Genomic DNA, 17,603 nt, shown 5'->3' with positions numbered 1-17,603 from the left:
TTTTTGGCTTAGTCTTGTCTTTTATTTAATTATTTGTCATCACAGTAGCTCGTGAGGGTTTTTATGTTGATGAAATGAAATATGTGTCTCCATGTAATACAACTTGTTAGTTAGGGTGTCTTAAGTGGACACCAGACTAGTCTTTCCTTATGCAGGACTCTGGGCGTGTAGGCCAAGCCTGTTTATTTATCTATGTCTGATTAATTTTCTAAATGGCCACATCGTGCCAGCCAAAAACTAGGGTAATTACTGCCATACACGTCTGATTTGTGTTGCCCCCGAAAAAAGGCCTTTCATGCAGAGCACAGAAGTCTTCTATAATATACATGTACCTGTGTGTGTCTGTACGCTAGAGCTCACTATGCAAGCCACAGCAGAGGTTTAATCTGTAAACTGAGGTTACTATACACGCTGTGATTACAAATCGGAGCACTGTGGTAAACGATGGCTAAAGAGCTAGAGATTTGAAAGGCCAGCACATTAATTTATTGGAGCCAAAGATCAACAATCACTGCTTTTTATTCATTAATTTACCAAATCACAAATCAGTAACAGCTTCCACACAGAGATAATGATTTGCAGTGTGGTTTGCTAAAAACATAAATCTTGACATCTCTAAGAAATGTATGAAAGGAAGCCCTCATGTTGAGGCTCCTGGGAAACATCTTAATAAGTGTGTCAATCTAAATGATTTCTAAATGAGAAGCGTGAAGAATGTTCAATTTTCACGCTATCCCATAAAACCGTCTGATTCCAGAGTGAAAATGTGGCCACCAGAATAAAACATGTGTAGATGTGTTTCCCTTAGTGGACGGAAACTGAGAAAACACTTCTAATTGCTCTCAGTCTTAAACAATATGTAAAGTAGATCTGGGAGAAACACATTGGCATGCATCTTCAGATTTTGTAAGACAGCCCAATGACACAAAAGACTGTAATACTGAAGTAAAGGTGCAGGAAAAAGGAGAATGTTGGAGCTTGAAACATTATGGGTGGATTTTACTTCCTCGTGCTCCTTGTGACGGTGCATACTTTAAAAAAAAAAAAAAAAACTAAGTTAACTTCAGCCTGAGCAAATAAATCGTTCTTCAAAGGTTTAGTTTCCTTTTGATGGGGGATCATTACTCTTCAGTAGGACGGGAATAACAATAATAACACTGTTCTTAATCACAGCACAGAGTGTGAATAGGTTTGGTTTAATGATTTGCGTATTTAAGGTGCAGGAAAAAGGACATCAGCTTTGCGTGTATTTTATTAAATAGTGTCTGGACTGAATCCTGCCCTGTAAAAGCCAAATTGCCGATCTCAAATGACCTATAAAGCCTGAGGTCTTGTTTGGGGAACCTTGCGTGTCTGGAAGAAATATGATTAGTAAAATATAACTACACATGCACCGAGATCTTTTATTAAATTAATAATAACTTGCAACTATCTATATAACTGGCTTTTATCAACATGGATTTAACATGAAGATCAGTATTTGACCTCTCTTACTGACAATGTAAAATAACTCTAACTGGACTTTATTTTAAGTACCCCTGTTTTTTTAGGTCAGGGCAGCACACTTCCTTGCACCCCCCTTCTCCCGTCTCCTTTTTCATAAATCCTCGAAATGATTTATTTCCTAGTAACTTCGCTCGTGAAATTGATGTGGACCCGGGGCCTTTGTAGCGTCTGGTTTCCCTGCCGACTGCAGTAAAATCAGGCTGAGGTCCAGGCGCGGGGCAGCGCTTGCGTGACTGCAGAGTGGGGGAGCACCGGCCATAAGTCTCAGTGCAGGGGCACCTGTGAGCAACCCCCCCCTTTCCTCCCACCTCCTTGCATGTCACGATGTGGCCCCCAGACTCAACAGTCAGGCTGATAGATTCGAGGGCCAATAGTTAAAAGTGCAGATTTATGATGGGCGGTTGCAGCGTGTCAGAGCGACTGTGTTACCTTTTTTAGGGAGCACGAAATGAGGCCTCTTCCTACAGGAAAACAGGGAGAGAACGGGGGGAAAAGATCCAAGGTGCTTTCAGGTTACTGGCTGTGACTTGGAAAACTCTCCAAACAACACACCGCCTTGTTGTATTTTGAGAGGGGAGGCCAGATGGCTCCAGATGCATACACAGCACTTGACTGAGATGAACTGTCCCGCCTGAGTCCTGGAAGTCGGTTCAAGCTCTGTCTTTGCTGCTCATCAACATCTTTCATCAGTTGGGGAGATGATGCGGTGAGAACGGAGGGGTGGTGAATGGGGAAAAGAGGAAGGCAGGGGGAGGTGACCGAGGGCGTGACCTGTTGGAACATTCAGATTGAAAACCTCTGGATTTCAAGATTCTCCTCCCTGCAGTTGCCTGTCTCGCCTTCTCACGTCATGCACAACAGCAGGAAGGATCATTCCCCTTCATGTCACGTAATGGGGTTCTCTTTGTCCCCCTGTGACCTCAGCGGCTCCTCATCATTTACCGTTGTGAAGCCGAGACCCTGATACAGTTAGGAAAGCTGAAGAACTCTCACACATCCGGATCGGTCCATGAAACATCTCTGGATTTATCACAATAACTCTAACATGTAGCTGACACTAGCTGGGGTTTTGTTGCATGTTTTGAATGCAAACGTACAAAAAGAATCTTGTGGATAGGACAAATAGCCCAATAATAAAAAACGGATGGGAATTTATAATGTTTGTTATTATTCACTGTTGGAATAAGACCACTTGCAAAGTACTCTTCAGTGGCAGCAAGAAAAGTTGTATTTCACAGTTGCCACAGAGCCTTAACTGGAGCTGAATAAATAAAAATAGTTGTCAGCAACTAAAATTTACACACGTGATTAACCTCTAAAATCTCAATAGCAATTTGTGCGCAAGACTCCAGTATGCTCGTCATTATATCATCCTTAGTGCTGCATCTCACTCTGAAGTATTTCCTCATTCAAGCAGGCTTTAAACAGACCTCATAACTACCAGTTTGGTCCCACACTTAAGAGACATGAAAGCTTATGGTTAAGAAGCTAAAGCCGTCTGGATTCACTCATACTGCGCCTAGTTTGCTTGCTATTGACTTGGCTGCTGTTTAGCCTTTAAAATTCACACTTGATGAAGTTGTGGTATTTTCTTCACACAAATGGTGCAGGCCTTCCCACAATGATGGAGAGTTTACTACAGGGACTGATTCACCCGCTGGTTTAATGCTGCAGAATTACTAAATCTGCCCAGGTAATAAATGAGCACTTGCTTTGCTTGCAGTATAAACAGTTAGAGTTATTAGCATCTCCCGTCTCATTGTGGCACCAAAACATGCGCCCAACTCTGTTGATTTCTTTCCCATTCAACAAGTTGAGTTGATGGGCAAAATATTTTTCAATGTCAAAATCTTCAAAAGGAAATTGCCTGTCAAGTCACATTAAAGCTGCACTAGCCAATATTTTTTATAACAATATATGTAACAATGAAAAATTGACTTTGTGTAATGTGAAAGCTCTAGCTCACGAATAACAAAATTATTACCAAAATTTTGCATTTCCCATCACCTCTACTCTTTCTTTCAAGTCACTCTTTTGGTTTTTATATTTTGCAGCTTTACTAGTTTGGTTCATTCTCACCAATCAATGTCAGCTACCTCTCTAGCAGACAGACAAAATTAAGCTAGCTGGTGGACACATTTAGCAGCTAAAAAGGTGAATGGTTCCCTCTGGAGTTAGACGAAACCAAAACAAAGCTAAAAAGAAGTGACTGTTAGACTAACATTCATCAGGTAGTGAAGAGTATGACTGCTATGTATGATGTACTGTATGCATGAATGCTGATGTTGCTTTGTGTCTGCAACATGGTAAATAAGCAACCGTCCACTAAGTTCAGGGTGAAAATATGTCATTGTTTCTGCTGCTATCAAGTGGCCAAAATAAATCAGTTAATGCACACTTAAAGTTAGTTATAATGTACATGTGTACATGTGCATATGTGTCTATGGCATGTACAGTATGCATCCTGAGCCCACAGGGGTCTGACAGGGGTCATTTAAGCTGTGCTGATGGACTCAATCAACACATTCATGTGTGAGAATATATCCTTCCGATTAAATAAATGAACTAAAGTCACATGAGGAAACAAATGCGGAAAGCATCCACCCTCGAGCCAATCCTAATCAAATCTTGTTTGTATCTGTGTGTTTGCATTTGGGTTAGTGGCAGTTTAATGTGAGAGACCACAAGAAAAGTTTTCTTCCTGGAACAGCAAAGGAAGGTTGTTTTTTCATCTTCTCCATGGCTCATTTTTTAATGTCTAGAGTTTGTCATTTACAGCAGTCTCAGAACATAAGGATGTGGCTCTTCTAAGTAATTTGTGTATTGTCCCAATATGCGGTCCAGATCTTTCACCAAATCGAATTGGACAAACCGCACGATTTAGGCTTGATGAGTGTTCATTTGGAGCAAATAAATCTTCTTAACATGCTGCTTTGAATGTGTCCATTCAATACATGCAATGAAAGACGGGTTTCACTTCTGTGGAACAGCAGTCGGTCAGTAACAACGTGTTTAAGAATCATTATGTGAAAGTTTAAAGAGTATAAATTATGCAAAAACAGACCAAAGACCAGTGTGACATGGTGGGCTCCATCCTGCTCCATAGCTCCTCCTTAGAGACCAGTGTCTGTGTTTAGAGCCAAAGCATCACTTCCAGGATCCAGACCCAGACATCTCCAAGTGATTCCATCCCAGCAGAGGTATTGACTGAAGCAGTGGCAGAGGTTAATCTGGAACATATTTGCGACTATGTCAGGCTGTGTTATCCTGCTGTCCCGACATCCTGCTTGATTTATGGGCCTCATCTTGCTGCTGTTCACCATGTCTCTTCTTGGACTTAAAGGATTAGTGGGAAGTGACGTCAGCTGACGTTCCCTGTTTCTCTGTCTATGCTCTTCGTTTTCAGAAGGGTCTGTGTACACGCTTTAACCCACACCAGGTAGAATTAGATGCAATAGCTCAAATTATTTCCCACACTTCTGCTTCACTATGGAACTATCCTCTGGTCTAGTCTCATTATGCTGTTGTGTTGAGCTAGTAATAGTCCACTAACCACTGTGGAGAGTAAAATCAACACAACCAGTGAAACTCAGTCTGGATCCAGGGAATTAGGACCACATGTGTTTATATGCTGTTTTCTCCAGATCGCAATAGCTTTATTTATCTAATTATTGCAAACTTTAAAATAGCCTAAGGCATATACATGAGGACTGCCTACTTCTGGGGTTCACTTTGTGAGGGTGTGGGATTTCTATTGGTGACCTATAACAGGCTACTTTTACCGTTATAGGTCAGTCCAGTATGTCTCAGAATTACGATCATATTAGATGATGCTGCACCTCAGATTACATTCTCGTAGTGTGCCCTTTATGTACAGTTAATACATGGAGGATGGGGTGGTGGATGTGAGTGTAGCACCTTTGCATTACCTGTAGAAAACTGGAGTATGTGTCCCATTACAGACCTGCAAATAATGCTAATAAACTGTAAGCATGATATTTCCTTAACCTTAAACGGGGGTTTTAGTTGTCTAAAAAACAAATAAGAGAAAAAAAACAAAAACGTTTGCCATTGAATTGCCAAAAGGTTGATTCAGATACAGGTAGCCAGTGGATTTGGACTGATCGTGGCTGAATTAAAGCACTCGACCATGCCCTGGCACTGGAGGAAGTCTGTAAAGCCCTGGCCCATACTGTATATAACTGCCAGATTAAAGAGGTTTTGAGACGATATGGTCTGCATCAGCTCCAGTTAGCAGCACTTGGCTAGTTTTGGGCCATTATTAGCCCTAATTCTGGTACAGTAGAGTTAGGGTTATTGCACACACAAATGTTGAAATTAAATGTTGGAGGAGTGTGCAACTACTGCAGAGCAACTATTTAACTTTCTATTGATCTGTAGGACAAATTACACAAGAAAGGAGGTTTTAGAACAGAAGTATTTGGATATGGATGCGCAGGGTAGGTAAGTTACTGTTTGTCCCAGTGGCATGACTCACTTTTGTAACTGTCTTTGTAATGTGATTAAGTAACTTCAAAGTTAGTTTTTCAGCTGGAGCGTGGAGCTGCACACAATCTGTGCTGGTTCAGCAGCGAGTGCGGGGGAAGTCTTTGAATGCACCTTCCTTTCATGAACTCTGTGTTGCAGATTCGTGTTAGCGCTGTCCCATTGCTCCTATCTATATTTGTATATTCACTCAGAATACAATGGGGGAAAATTGGCAGGAGAGGGAATGTACAGAGACATGAATGTTAGCGTGAGCAATTGCTGGATTACATCAGTGGGAACAAGTTAAATCTCCACACACTGCCACGACCCTCATGCTCCCTTTTCTCCAGCGGTCTCTGTGGACGGCAACCGGGACAGTAAACTCTGAGTGACCTGCCTGTGCATGTCATTCCTCAAAAGCAGTTACAGTGAGGCATATTTCCCTTTGACCAAGCAGGGAGGTCACACACTCAAATATACCAGCCACACATTACCACGCACATGCAAACGCACAGAGCTCTTTCAACTGCTGTATTGTCTCCACCTCCACACACACACCACCACCACCACCTCCACCACCTCCACCAACACCTCCTCCACTCAAAAGATGACCCCCTCCCTGAGTGTGGTCAGAATGTGCCTTTCACACAGGCGGCTGGCCAAAGCAAATAAACCAGCGACATGCCAGCTAACGAGGGCATGAACGGGGTCAGAGGGGGGGCTTGCCGGGAGGTGCCAGGAGTGACAGAGGGAGGGACATGGTCACGCAAAGAAAACAAGCCCAGCAAGAGCGAGCCAGCCTTCTCACGCAGGGGCCCAGACATGTGTCTTGTCATGCAACAGCCACCCCATCAACCCAAATTAGGGCTGACGGAGGTAATAAAGCGAGGGAGCGAAGAAGGAGGAAGAGAGGAGCAATCCCCTCCTTCTCCTCGCAGAGTGAAAAAGTGAGAGGGAGAATATATTGTTCACCTTTTAGAAGAGTCTTATAAAACAACACTGGTGACCTCAGTGCACCTCAGAGTGGCGGGCTGCCTGCATGCTAAAGCCTCAGTCGTCAGATCTATCTTACTCACACACACTATGTCCTCAGTTAACCTTCTATGAAAAGCAATTTTTAAGAACGCAAGAGTCTATGTCATGTTTTCCCAGATGCAAATAGGTGTAAGGGCAGTTTAACTTTGGCAAAGCCCATTAACTTGAGCCCCTAAATTCATATTCAATGACTTTACATCTACGATTTCTTAAGGAAACGGGCCATGCTTTAGACTCCTCTAGACTCTTTCTCAGTCTACAGCGGCTGCAAAAAATTTAAATCCATCCGTGTATTTTCTATACCCATGAGGAACTGGGGCAATGAAAGGAGGGAAAGAAATTGTGAGCAGGATGCTAGTGCACAGCCCAGTATCCCGAGGAGTTGTGTCCATATTGGCTGAATCTGAACAATTATGTGTAGGTGCCGACGCAGGAAGTAGCTTGCACTTTATGTAGAGAGGCAGAAAGTAGGGGTGTGGAGGTTGGGGTGGTGGAGTGTAGCACATTTGACTTTCATGCAGGAGACCGGCGTTTGCATCCAGTCACAGACCTCTGATAAATGTTTATCCCTTTTTTTTTTAACCGTAACCAGTCTTCCACTAACCCTATGTGTTTTACCATTCGTTAACTATACATTATTTGTCCTAACCATGATCTTTCCAACTTTAATCATACAATAGTTACCTTGTGCAGACATTGTGGAAAGAAAGAATTTTACAAACCCTGGTATTCAATGTAATACCAGGGTTTGCAGAAATGCCCAAAATCCACATCCTTGTTTGGCGACTGGGTTGCGATACAAAGGTGTCAGTACGATAAAAACAATTTCCTTTGATTCCAACCATGTTGACAAAAGACAAGAGACAAAAGTTTTGAAAGCAGTTCCCTAATGATGACCTCAGAAGGCGAGAGGGGTGACGTGCCGTTCGTTCAGATGGTCACTGCACTCAGTTGTACACACAAAGGTTTCAGACAGTGTTCGACATTCCAACAAATACTTCATCGAAAACACTGACACCATTAACCAAAGACCATGAAGAAACTCATTCACACAAGCTGAAAAATCCAAGTACACACACACACAAAAAAGAAAATCCATTTCATAAATTTGCAATTAATAGATACAAGAAGTAATCACATCCATTTTGCCTGATCATCATACAAACATTACAATGAGGAAGAGATCACTGATGAGGCCAGCCTGCTTCCACTGAGAGGCAGCCAGTCCGATGGGCTGAGGAGGAATATGTCAGCTAGCATAGGTGGTCCTTGCCAGATGTGAAGTATAGGGTGCCTCTTGGCCTCTGAGTGAGCATATGGAATACATTGTGCGTGAGGGACTCCTCCGAGACCGTTCTCTCTTAAGCTATTTAGGTTGTGAGGCAGCCCCCGCTTTTCCCTCCAGAAACTGTGGGATTTAGAAATGTATCACCTTCAGTGGTGGGTACAATGAGGAAGAGGGGGCATCAGGGCATCTAGGGGGACAGAGTAAGAAGGTCAAACTTTAAGGTTGTTTGTGTCTGGGTCTGCCTCCATGGGAAGCCTGGGGATGGTAGAATGTCATGTCTCAGATTACTTCGTTCATGCAGATATCTGTAGGCCTTCGCTTGACAAGATGTATCTTGTGGTTGTATCTAACTTATCACATACTTATTACCTACTTATTACATCTATTACAGGACTAACATGACTTCTTTATTTGGCCACCTCTGTATTTCTCACAAAATATGCGATTCAGTGTTCACATCTGCCTCAAGTCCAGCTCCACCCTGAGGTTCTTATAATAATGTCAATGAATTACCAAAGCATATCGAACGGGGAGGAAGAGGCATATCATCCCATATGAAATGCGGGGCCAACATTGGTCTTCATTGCACATGTCTGTGAAATTGTTCCCAAACAATGACAGAGCGCCACTCGCTCCAGCTATGCCTGCAGGGCTTGTTTGAAAGAAAAAAAAAACCCATAAAAACAGACTCCAGTGTTCCCCACTGACTGAACTTCTTCAGGGTCTGTTCTGCAAATTAACAGGAATCTGACAAACTCTTCAGGGGAACAGGACTTCTTCACTCACTTTACTGGTAATTTACTACTGCCTCCTTCCACTCCACCCAAGTAAGAGGTAGAACAAGTAAAATACGAGCGTATCTATGTGGACGCTACAGATGAAAGGATGAGAAAGGTGTAAAACATGCACGATATGTGGTGTTTCACTTTCTCAGGACGACCGCATCACACTAAATGATCACCTTCAACCTTCACCCGTGTCAGTTTATACTTTCTCGCCTCGAACAATAGGACTGCTAATGGCATTAGTCTGCTAACAGCTATGTGTTTACATTCCCCTATAAATGACTGTAGCACTAAAAGGAACACGCCTTATATAGACATAATCCACTGAGTCTAGCATTTAAACTTGTCCCATACTTAAACAGAGGAGATGGCCGAGATACAATCACTGTAAATGTATTTTCTTTCCAGCATGACAGACTCCTGAGACTCTCAGGCTGACTGTACATTAAAGAGAAAAATCCGATGATATAAGCGCTTCGATCATGCTGGCGGACCTTTTTACACAAACACCATGTGTCCATATGGATGACTGCTCGAAAGCACCCTTATGTCTGCTTGCATTGCATCAGTATATATAGATAAGTATGCATGCTTGTACAGCTTGTTTCAGCCAAAGAGCTGAACAGGTCAACGGTTCCAAGTTATTTCCCATATGGGCCGGGCCGCAGGGTGCGCTGCGGCCCGGCCCATCTGACGGAGAGGGTGAGGTGGACTCCGGTGCAGCTGTGACTGGTCAACGCGCCAGAGTGAAATAAATCCTGGAAACTGAGTGGCTATTTGTATGAAATGATGCTACAGGATACATGTGCTACAGGAATTGCATTTAGTCAGTAAATAGAGTTCTTGGCATTGTCTTTTGAATCCTTGACTTTTAAGTTTTATTCACTCCAAAACTTGAGTAGTCAGATGTCAGTCCTCATCTCTCTGCAAGAGCCAGCCTGAATGGCGTAAAGCATGTCTGTATAGAATCATCTAATTCATCTATGTCAGATATCAACTCAAAGATATCAACTCAAATAAAGTTTGCTTCTTGATTGCTTTTGTAATTCATTCAAGAGAGTGTAGTACAGCTGTAATGCAGGAGTGAACAAACTAGTACCCAACAGCAACGCCAGAAAAAGAAGGCGAAAAATCCAAAATATCTGAGATTGAATTTTTTCACTTTTTAAATCAGAGGATGTTGTTTTAAATTGGGAACCATCATCTGCGCCAAACAACAACAGAATAAAGGGTCGAGCAAATTCGTAAAATCCACCGTTTGAAAACTAACACAACGCAGTTCCCTTTCTGCAGCACAGACATGCTCTGTGACGCAGAGAAGGCCCGACCCTTGAGAAATGTGAGGCGGTCACGGCCATCTGTCACCCAAAGCCAAATAATGACAACTCTCACTTTTGAAGAGCAGCAGAGGGCAAGAGGTTTGCTGGAGTTGTGTCATCTACCGAGGATCACGCTGTTATTTCACGTCAGCTTGCTCTAAGCAGTGCAATCACTCCTTGTGCGCTCGCAGACGTTAAGTATAAACACTTCTGCAGCTTGTTCTAGAGATCTCTGCTCGTAAAGCAGCAGCAGCGAGGAGAGGATTGAATTGTCTGCACTTCACGTGAGAGGTTCAGTGTCCGCAGTAAGTGAGGACTGTGATAACTGGGTTGACAACCGTCGCAAATTTTATGAAAAGACAGAACAGTTTCCCTCTGTGAATCTACAATAATCACAAATAAGGGAGCGTAGATAAATAGAAGCAGATGAGTTACACAAAGATTTTCAAGATTTACGACAATTGCAATGTCAGAGTAGCAAAAGGGGCTGCAAGACGATGGCCTAAACTGTACATTCATTATTTATTTATAAAAGTATCATCACAATGTAGAAAAATTTGTGAAAACTGGCAGTAGTCGTGATTTAAAGTAATTTAAATGACTTCCCTGGTCTCACTAAAGATTCTGCTCCACAGTAATTGCTTCACAATTTACAATCCCAGATACACAGCACTGTGGTGTGTAAATGGAGCGTGTGGTACACAAGCCCAATATAAATCCACCCACACACACTTTTTTCACACTTTCCTCTACAACTGATCTGCTTGCTCCAATTCAGTAGAGTAATGAACAGATTTTAAGTGTTTGTCCTTTTGTATATTTTATTTTGTTTGTTTTTTTTTTCTCACAAAGATTTTTTTAATTCTTAATATATCTTCTTCTTCTTTCCAGTCTGCCAATAATTTTACAATACGGACGAACTGCATCACAAAGAAAGTCAATTTTTCTGCCCTAAAATTGCAATGATGTTTGTGTGCCAGTGAGACTACAGCGAGGGTGAACTCTGCCCTCTGAGGTCCCTGTTCCACTGCTGTGGCGATGCCATCGGCTCATCTGCAGAATTGGAGCAGCGAAGGGGGGGGTAACCCGACCGCTCGCTGACCCGGCTTCATTTTCAGGATACTAAAATGCACCGAGCTGCTCAAGCAGAACATATGGAAGTGCAAAAGAGAGGGAATCACGGAACATTATCCGCCCAATTACACAATGAGAAGAGCAACCCGCTGGTAGTATCCATACTGCACGTAATGTTCAGTGCGCCTGTGGCTGAGCCACTGGCCCCTTCAGCCCCGATCACACCAGCTCAGCTTCCCCACCTGCAGGGGTCCCAGCCTGGGATGGTCTGTCTCAAAGAAAGACGGAGGCAAAACAGCTCATAAATATGTGATTCAGTAAAAAGTATAGAGAGGAAAAAGGAACATTCTGTGTCATATCCAAAGAAAAAAAAACCCTCATGTCATATCACAGCAAACTGAGCAGATGCTCTACAGAAGATGTGGATTGTGAGGTATCAAGAGACAAGATGCTCCAAGTTTAAAAAAGAGGGAAAAGTTCTAGTAAACACACAGACATTTTACATGAAAACCTCTCATCTTTCTTAGTTGTCAAGAGAATAAAGAGTAATGCTCACTCTCACTCAACAGGGCTCAGGAGAGCAATGATTTGACTCACAATGATACAAACTCTATACTATGTAATCTGAGCAGAGGATTGAACGCTGAAAAAGACTTGCACGCATTTGTGCAGAAATTGGAATAATTGTCCTCTCTGTGCACTTCTTGACAGATATGTTAGATACTCACTGAGGTAAATTACAGTCAAGTATGCATCTGCAGTTACATCATCTATTTTGACATTTTAAAATGTTTTTGGATAAATACAGAATAAATGGCACGGCAATACAGATAGGATCTAAAATTTCCAGTATGTGGTTGTGTTCTAATGAAAAGAAAGACATTTGGAACAGTGTTCCATGAGTGTTACATGAACACAAACTATTTAGAGTAACATATAGTGTAATATTCTTTCTTTAACATTTTGAATTTCAGTAACGAAAATCTTTGATAAGCATTTATCTGATACCACTGGGGAAACCACATGTAATTATATATTATTATCTTGACTGTTGGGATGCAACTTTTTAAGGACAAATTCAGAGTCTCAGAACAGTCGTGTTGACACAAACATCCTAACTCCAGGTCTTTCTCTGGAGCTTTCAATAACAGTTTGCTCTATTTATAATGGATATAAGTCATTTATATTTAAAATAAGCCCTTTATCCTAATAGTACAATATTATCCTGATGTATAATACTTTATTCTAAAATTATACACAATATGTAATATTTTCCCCCTTTTTTAAAGCTGTACTCCCATATAATACCCTCCTGAGTGCAGCAGGAACCAGTGATGAATACAGGACAAGACAGTGGTACCAATGCCAGAAACTTCCCCCTGTAACATTTGTGCATCCAACAAGCCCTATATTGTCTCAAATATGTTGAAAAATATTAAAAATATTTATGACTTTTATACTGCGCATACTGTGACCAACATACTTTACATACAGTTCCTTATATTCCATTTTCATTCAAAGTGACACTGCAGAAGGATCTAAGATAAAGACAGAGATCTAAGACAAGTCAGAGCAAAAATACTACAGAGCATGAACATTAGTGGAGTGACATACTTTGAAATTGCATCAACAACACTGGATAATGACTGATGACAGCTAAAAAGAAGTGAAAATGAGTGCAGAGCAAAGGCAAACAGGTAGTTCTCTGGAAAATCACTTTGAGCACATTATCCCAGAAAGACTGTTAAAAAAATATGGAACAATAAACTCAGTAGCTTCCAAATATGTAAGCTTGGCCTTGCAACCTGGAACATCTTGTACACAAACTTAAGCATGGTCTGTCACCCTGACACATTTTAACTTGTCTGTCCATGTTGTCAAAATCTTAGGGAGCTGTACAGTATCTTAAATCTTCTAGAAAATGTCACTTAAGTATGTTTGAGTCCATCAAGCGTTGTCCATCCCTGTCTCCTTCAACATTATCTTCTGTATTTGAATGTTTTTTTGTGTGCGTTGCATTTGTTTTTAAAAAGAAAACAAGCCTTTTTTTCACTAAGTCTGTTGCGGTGACAGCAGCGTCTCTGTCAAATGAACATATAAAATGAAATTCAAGACGACTCTCCTCACATTCATTGGATTAGCTTCAGAAAACGTCACCGACAAGTGCTGTCTTTCTAGTTTCCAGCTGTGTAAGACATTTCTCCATGTGCAAGTGATTTATTTTTCAAGGTGCATTTCAATTTTCTTTTGAGTGACCCAAAATATCTTTACAAAGCCATCCATGTATCGTGAAGTCAGTGAGGAATTCAAACTAAGTATAACTCCGACAGTTAATGATTCGCAGCACGACTGTGGGTGGCTTATGATAACATCATTTCATTGAAGCAGTTGAGATAAGTTACAGATGTTGTTGTCAAGTTTGTATGAAAGGTTAATTGCAAGAAAGTGAGTTTATGAAATGCAGTAGTCTGCCACATCTCATACTATGATGTGATGCATTATCCCAGCACTTAAATATGATGACTATGATTAGGTGCACAATAGAAACTTTGCAATGACTCATCAGTAAAAGACTAATACTGTGAGGTTTTTTGCATAACCTTATGCATTATAGAGACGTGAGGAGACACGCGTGTCTCCACTGTAAAGACTACAAGGCATACAGTACATTAAAGCTTGCATGTCATGGTTGATGTAGCAATCTTACCTTTAAAAAAAAGAAGCAACCTGTGCCTAATCTTAGAGTCCATTTTAACATGAAGGCTGCAAAATGGCCTGAAACCCTGAATCGCATGTCAAAATGACTGGAATAATTCTCAAATAATAGTAATTTGTGATACAAAACCATAATTGATGAGGTCTCTATAACATTTATGCACCTTGGAAATACTGTAATAATTCCCCGATGGAACAGTGAGACCCCAAAACCAAAGCTGCAAAATTTCATTAGACATGTAAAATTGTCTTGAACCAAACTAAATTTTTTCCAAAACCAAAATTGAAAGAAATTTTTATGAACACAACATAAAATACAAAAAGTCATGATACACAGGCCACAAAGCTACATGGATGACTGAGCTGAAAAAAAAGAAAGTTCAAAGCAAAAAAAAAAAAAAAAGTGGCGTGACCGAAAAAAATTTCAAAATAAAGTTGGTTGTCACTTTTAGCATTGACTCGCAATATGTTTAATATGTTACTGTATTTATGTAATGCCTTTCACGACTGTGATTTGACAACATATCTTTTAAGTCTTTATTCATGCTATCAGCCTACAGCCTACTTCATTACAATATAACACTCTCAGTGTTAAATAAGACATTGTAGTTCTTTCACAGAGCAGAAGGCGAGCTGTGTCCTACCGATGTCTCAGCCTGTCTTTGATGAGCTCACGGAGTCGGGGTCATCTGGAAGCCATTTCTACTTGTGCTTTCTCCCTAGTCTCATTTTAATCTCTCAGCACAGGCCCCCTCCACACACACACACACACACACACACACACACACACACCTCCTCCTCACTGCCCGCCCCCACCCCCGCTCCCCGGGGAAGCCGAAGTTCAGTGACCGAGCTCCGCGCACGCCACGCCGGCGTGGCACGCAAGCTCATCCCCGCTCCGCTCCCCTTGCACGCAAAAAACTCTACGGGATTAGAAACAAATATCCCTATACTGTACATAATAGATGGCTTCTGTCCTGGGTGCCACATTAAGTGAAGATCTATCACGCAGCCTGCACACAGTGAAGAGGGAAAGTGTCCAGTCCAGGAGCAGTGTGGGAAAAAACAAATAATCACCCTAATAACGTCTTTGATTAAGAACTTAATCAACCTTGCTGAGATTTCTTGTGAAGCAACTTCATTTTCTCAGTCATTTTATTGCTAACTCTTAGTTTTATATAGTTTTGATAAGGGTAAGTGCTACTGTGTGCCACTTTACAAGAACATTTAATTCTGAAGTTAAATGTCTGGAAGTCGAATGTTTTTCCATTAATGTTTCGCTTTTGATTAGTTCTTAAGTACAAGTGTAAAAAATGTGTAGTGTGGGTGGTCACTGGGTTGAATCAAAGCTCTAACCTGGTTCAACTACAGAGCCACATGAAAGTGCAGTATGTGTAAGAAAATATTGTGCTGAAGCAAAATTTATACTTTTGGAAAGGGCCTGAATTCATGTTTTCATGCTTTTACCGTGGACCTTAAATCATTCCAGGAGAGCACCGCCTCCTCTCTCTTGTGGGCTGTTTGATATTGCCTACAGCGACACATCTTTGAGCACAGCAGGTCTAACACAACAACGCTATCAAAGATAACCAGATTCCTTAGCATCGTGTGATTTTTTTTCCCCTCTTTTATCCAAAATCAAAATGAACACAGGACATTGGAGCTGCTGTGATACCACAATTCACCCTGTCTTACATAAGGCAGTCTGGATTCTTTTCATTGTGGAACAGCTTTTAAACAAGTGAAACCATGGAGGTTTTGACAAGTACACAAGCAAAGAATTGAATCTCAATAATTTAGTCTTGTTTTGTGTGCCGGGGTTTCAATGTGCTGTATGTGGTGAGATGTATGTAACACAATACAGACACACTGGTCACGGTGTACAAATGCTTTGTGAATTTTCTTTCTTTTTTTTTTTTTTCTTTTGTCAGACTCTTTCTTTTTGCTTACAATATCAAACATAGATTTAGACCACTCAGTCTCAGTGTGGGTTTAGACCTTTTCCAAAAGTGCGATTTTTACCCATAGTGCAACATTTCCCATACATATTACACTTGGATGGTTTTGATGCTGGATAAAAAATAATCAGTTTTCAACCTCTATATTATCACTATATTAACACATTTGTAAAACAGCAGTGCTTTTGAATAAAAAAATTCAATGATGAATCTGTATTAATTCATTTTGACCACTTGGCAACAAGCTGTAAACATACAATTTATAAAGTTGTTACGAAGAAGATGTTAGCAAGCAGTTGCCTATTTACACACCCAGCAGACTCAGAACATCATCAGCTTTTAGAGTCATCTCTCTTCCCACCTGATGAATCGAAGTCCACTATTTACTCTCTTATAGCTCTGTTTTGGTCTCTGTTAACTCCAGAGGGAAATATCTGGCTCTTTAGCAACTAAATACTCCACCAGCTAGTTGCTAACTTTATGTGCCTGCCTTTTGGTGCTCAGCAGGTCGCTTACAGTGGGTTTATGAGAGCTTTTCTGCTGAAAGCAGCTCCCCGCTGTGGTTATAGAACTTAGTTTAGTGAGAGCAGTGAAACTGAACTAAACCAGTAAAGTTACAAAACCAAAACAATGAGCTGAAAGACACTACACTGCTCTGTAGAGCTGAGGAGAAGTGCAGTGTTGGGAGAAAAACTCTCTGTGGGTTCATTAATATGAGCGACACCTTTTAGTTACACAGTCACTTCATCCAGTGTTAATATAAAAATATTGATCGGTGCAGCTTTAAGCGATATTGCTGCTTTCTTACTGTTTTTTTTTTTTTTTTGTGTGTTACGGGTTCTAAAAAAAGTCCTCCACAAAATGAAGTAGTTTCCTTTTAAAAGATGACTTTGAAGATTTCAGAGCTGAACTCCTAATGCAGGGTTGAAATCGATCTGCTTTTGCGTATGAGAAACAACTGCTTACTTATACCGCTTCAGCCACAAGTCCATTTAATATCACCCCACTGGAGTGAATTGTCCTTGCTTGTCTTTTCTCAGGCTTCTTACAGACAAACAACAATCAGGTCAGACACTGACATTTTTTTCCAAGTGTCTCTCTTTCCTCGTATTGTGGTCTGGCAAGCGACAACGCTCTCATTTCAAACATCACCATCTCTAACTAGCAATGTCCGGTGGTTACCTCCTGGCTGCCCAAGATGGCGCTGGCCCAGAGGATGTTTTTGTTGGTTTGTTTACTGATTTGTCTGGGTTGTTTTTGGCTGCAGCTTTTTCAGTCTTGGCACACCTTTGTTCTCTCAAGAAAAAAACAAAAGAGCCAAGAAACTAAAGCTTCACTCAAATTCCTTCATTCTCTCTGCTCTTCCCTTCCCAAAGTCCCACCAGCTCCCCAACTGCCTGTTGGACCCCTGGCTTTCCTCTCCCTGCTGCTGCCC

This window comes from Seriola lalandi, unplaced genomic scaffold (assembly GCF_002814215.2).
Source record: "Seriola lalandi dorsalis isolate HSWRI2012SDOR001 ecotype SW California unplaced genomic scaffold, Sedor1 jcf7180002054915, whole genome shotgun sequence".
NCBI lineage: Eukaryota > Metazoa > Chordata > Actinopteri > Carangiformes > Carangidae > Seriola > Seriola lalandi.
Note: the sequence above shows the minus strand (reverse complement) of the source record.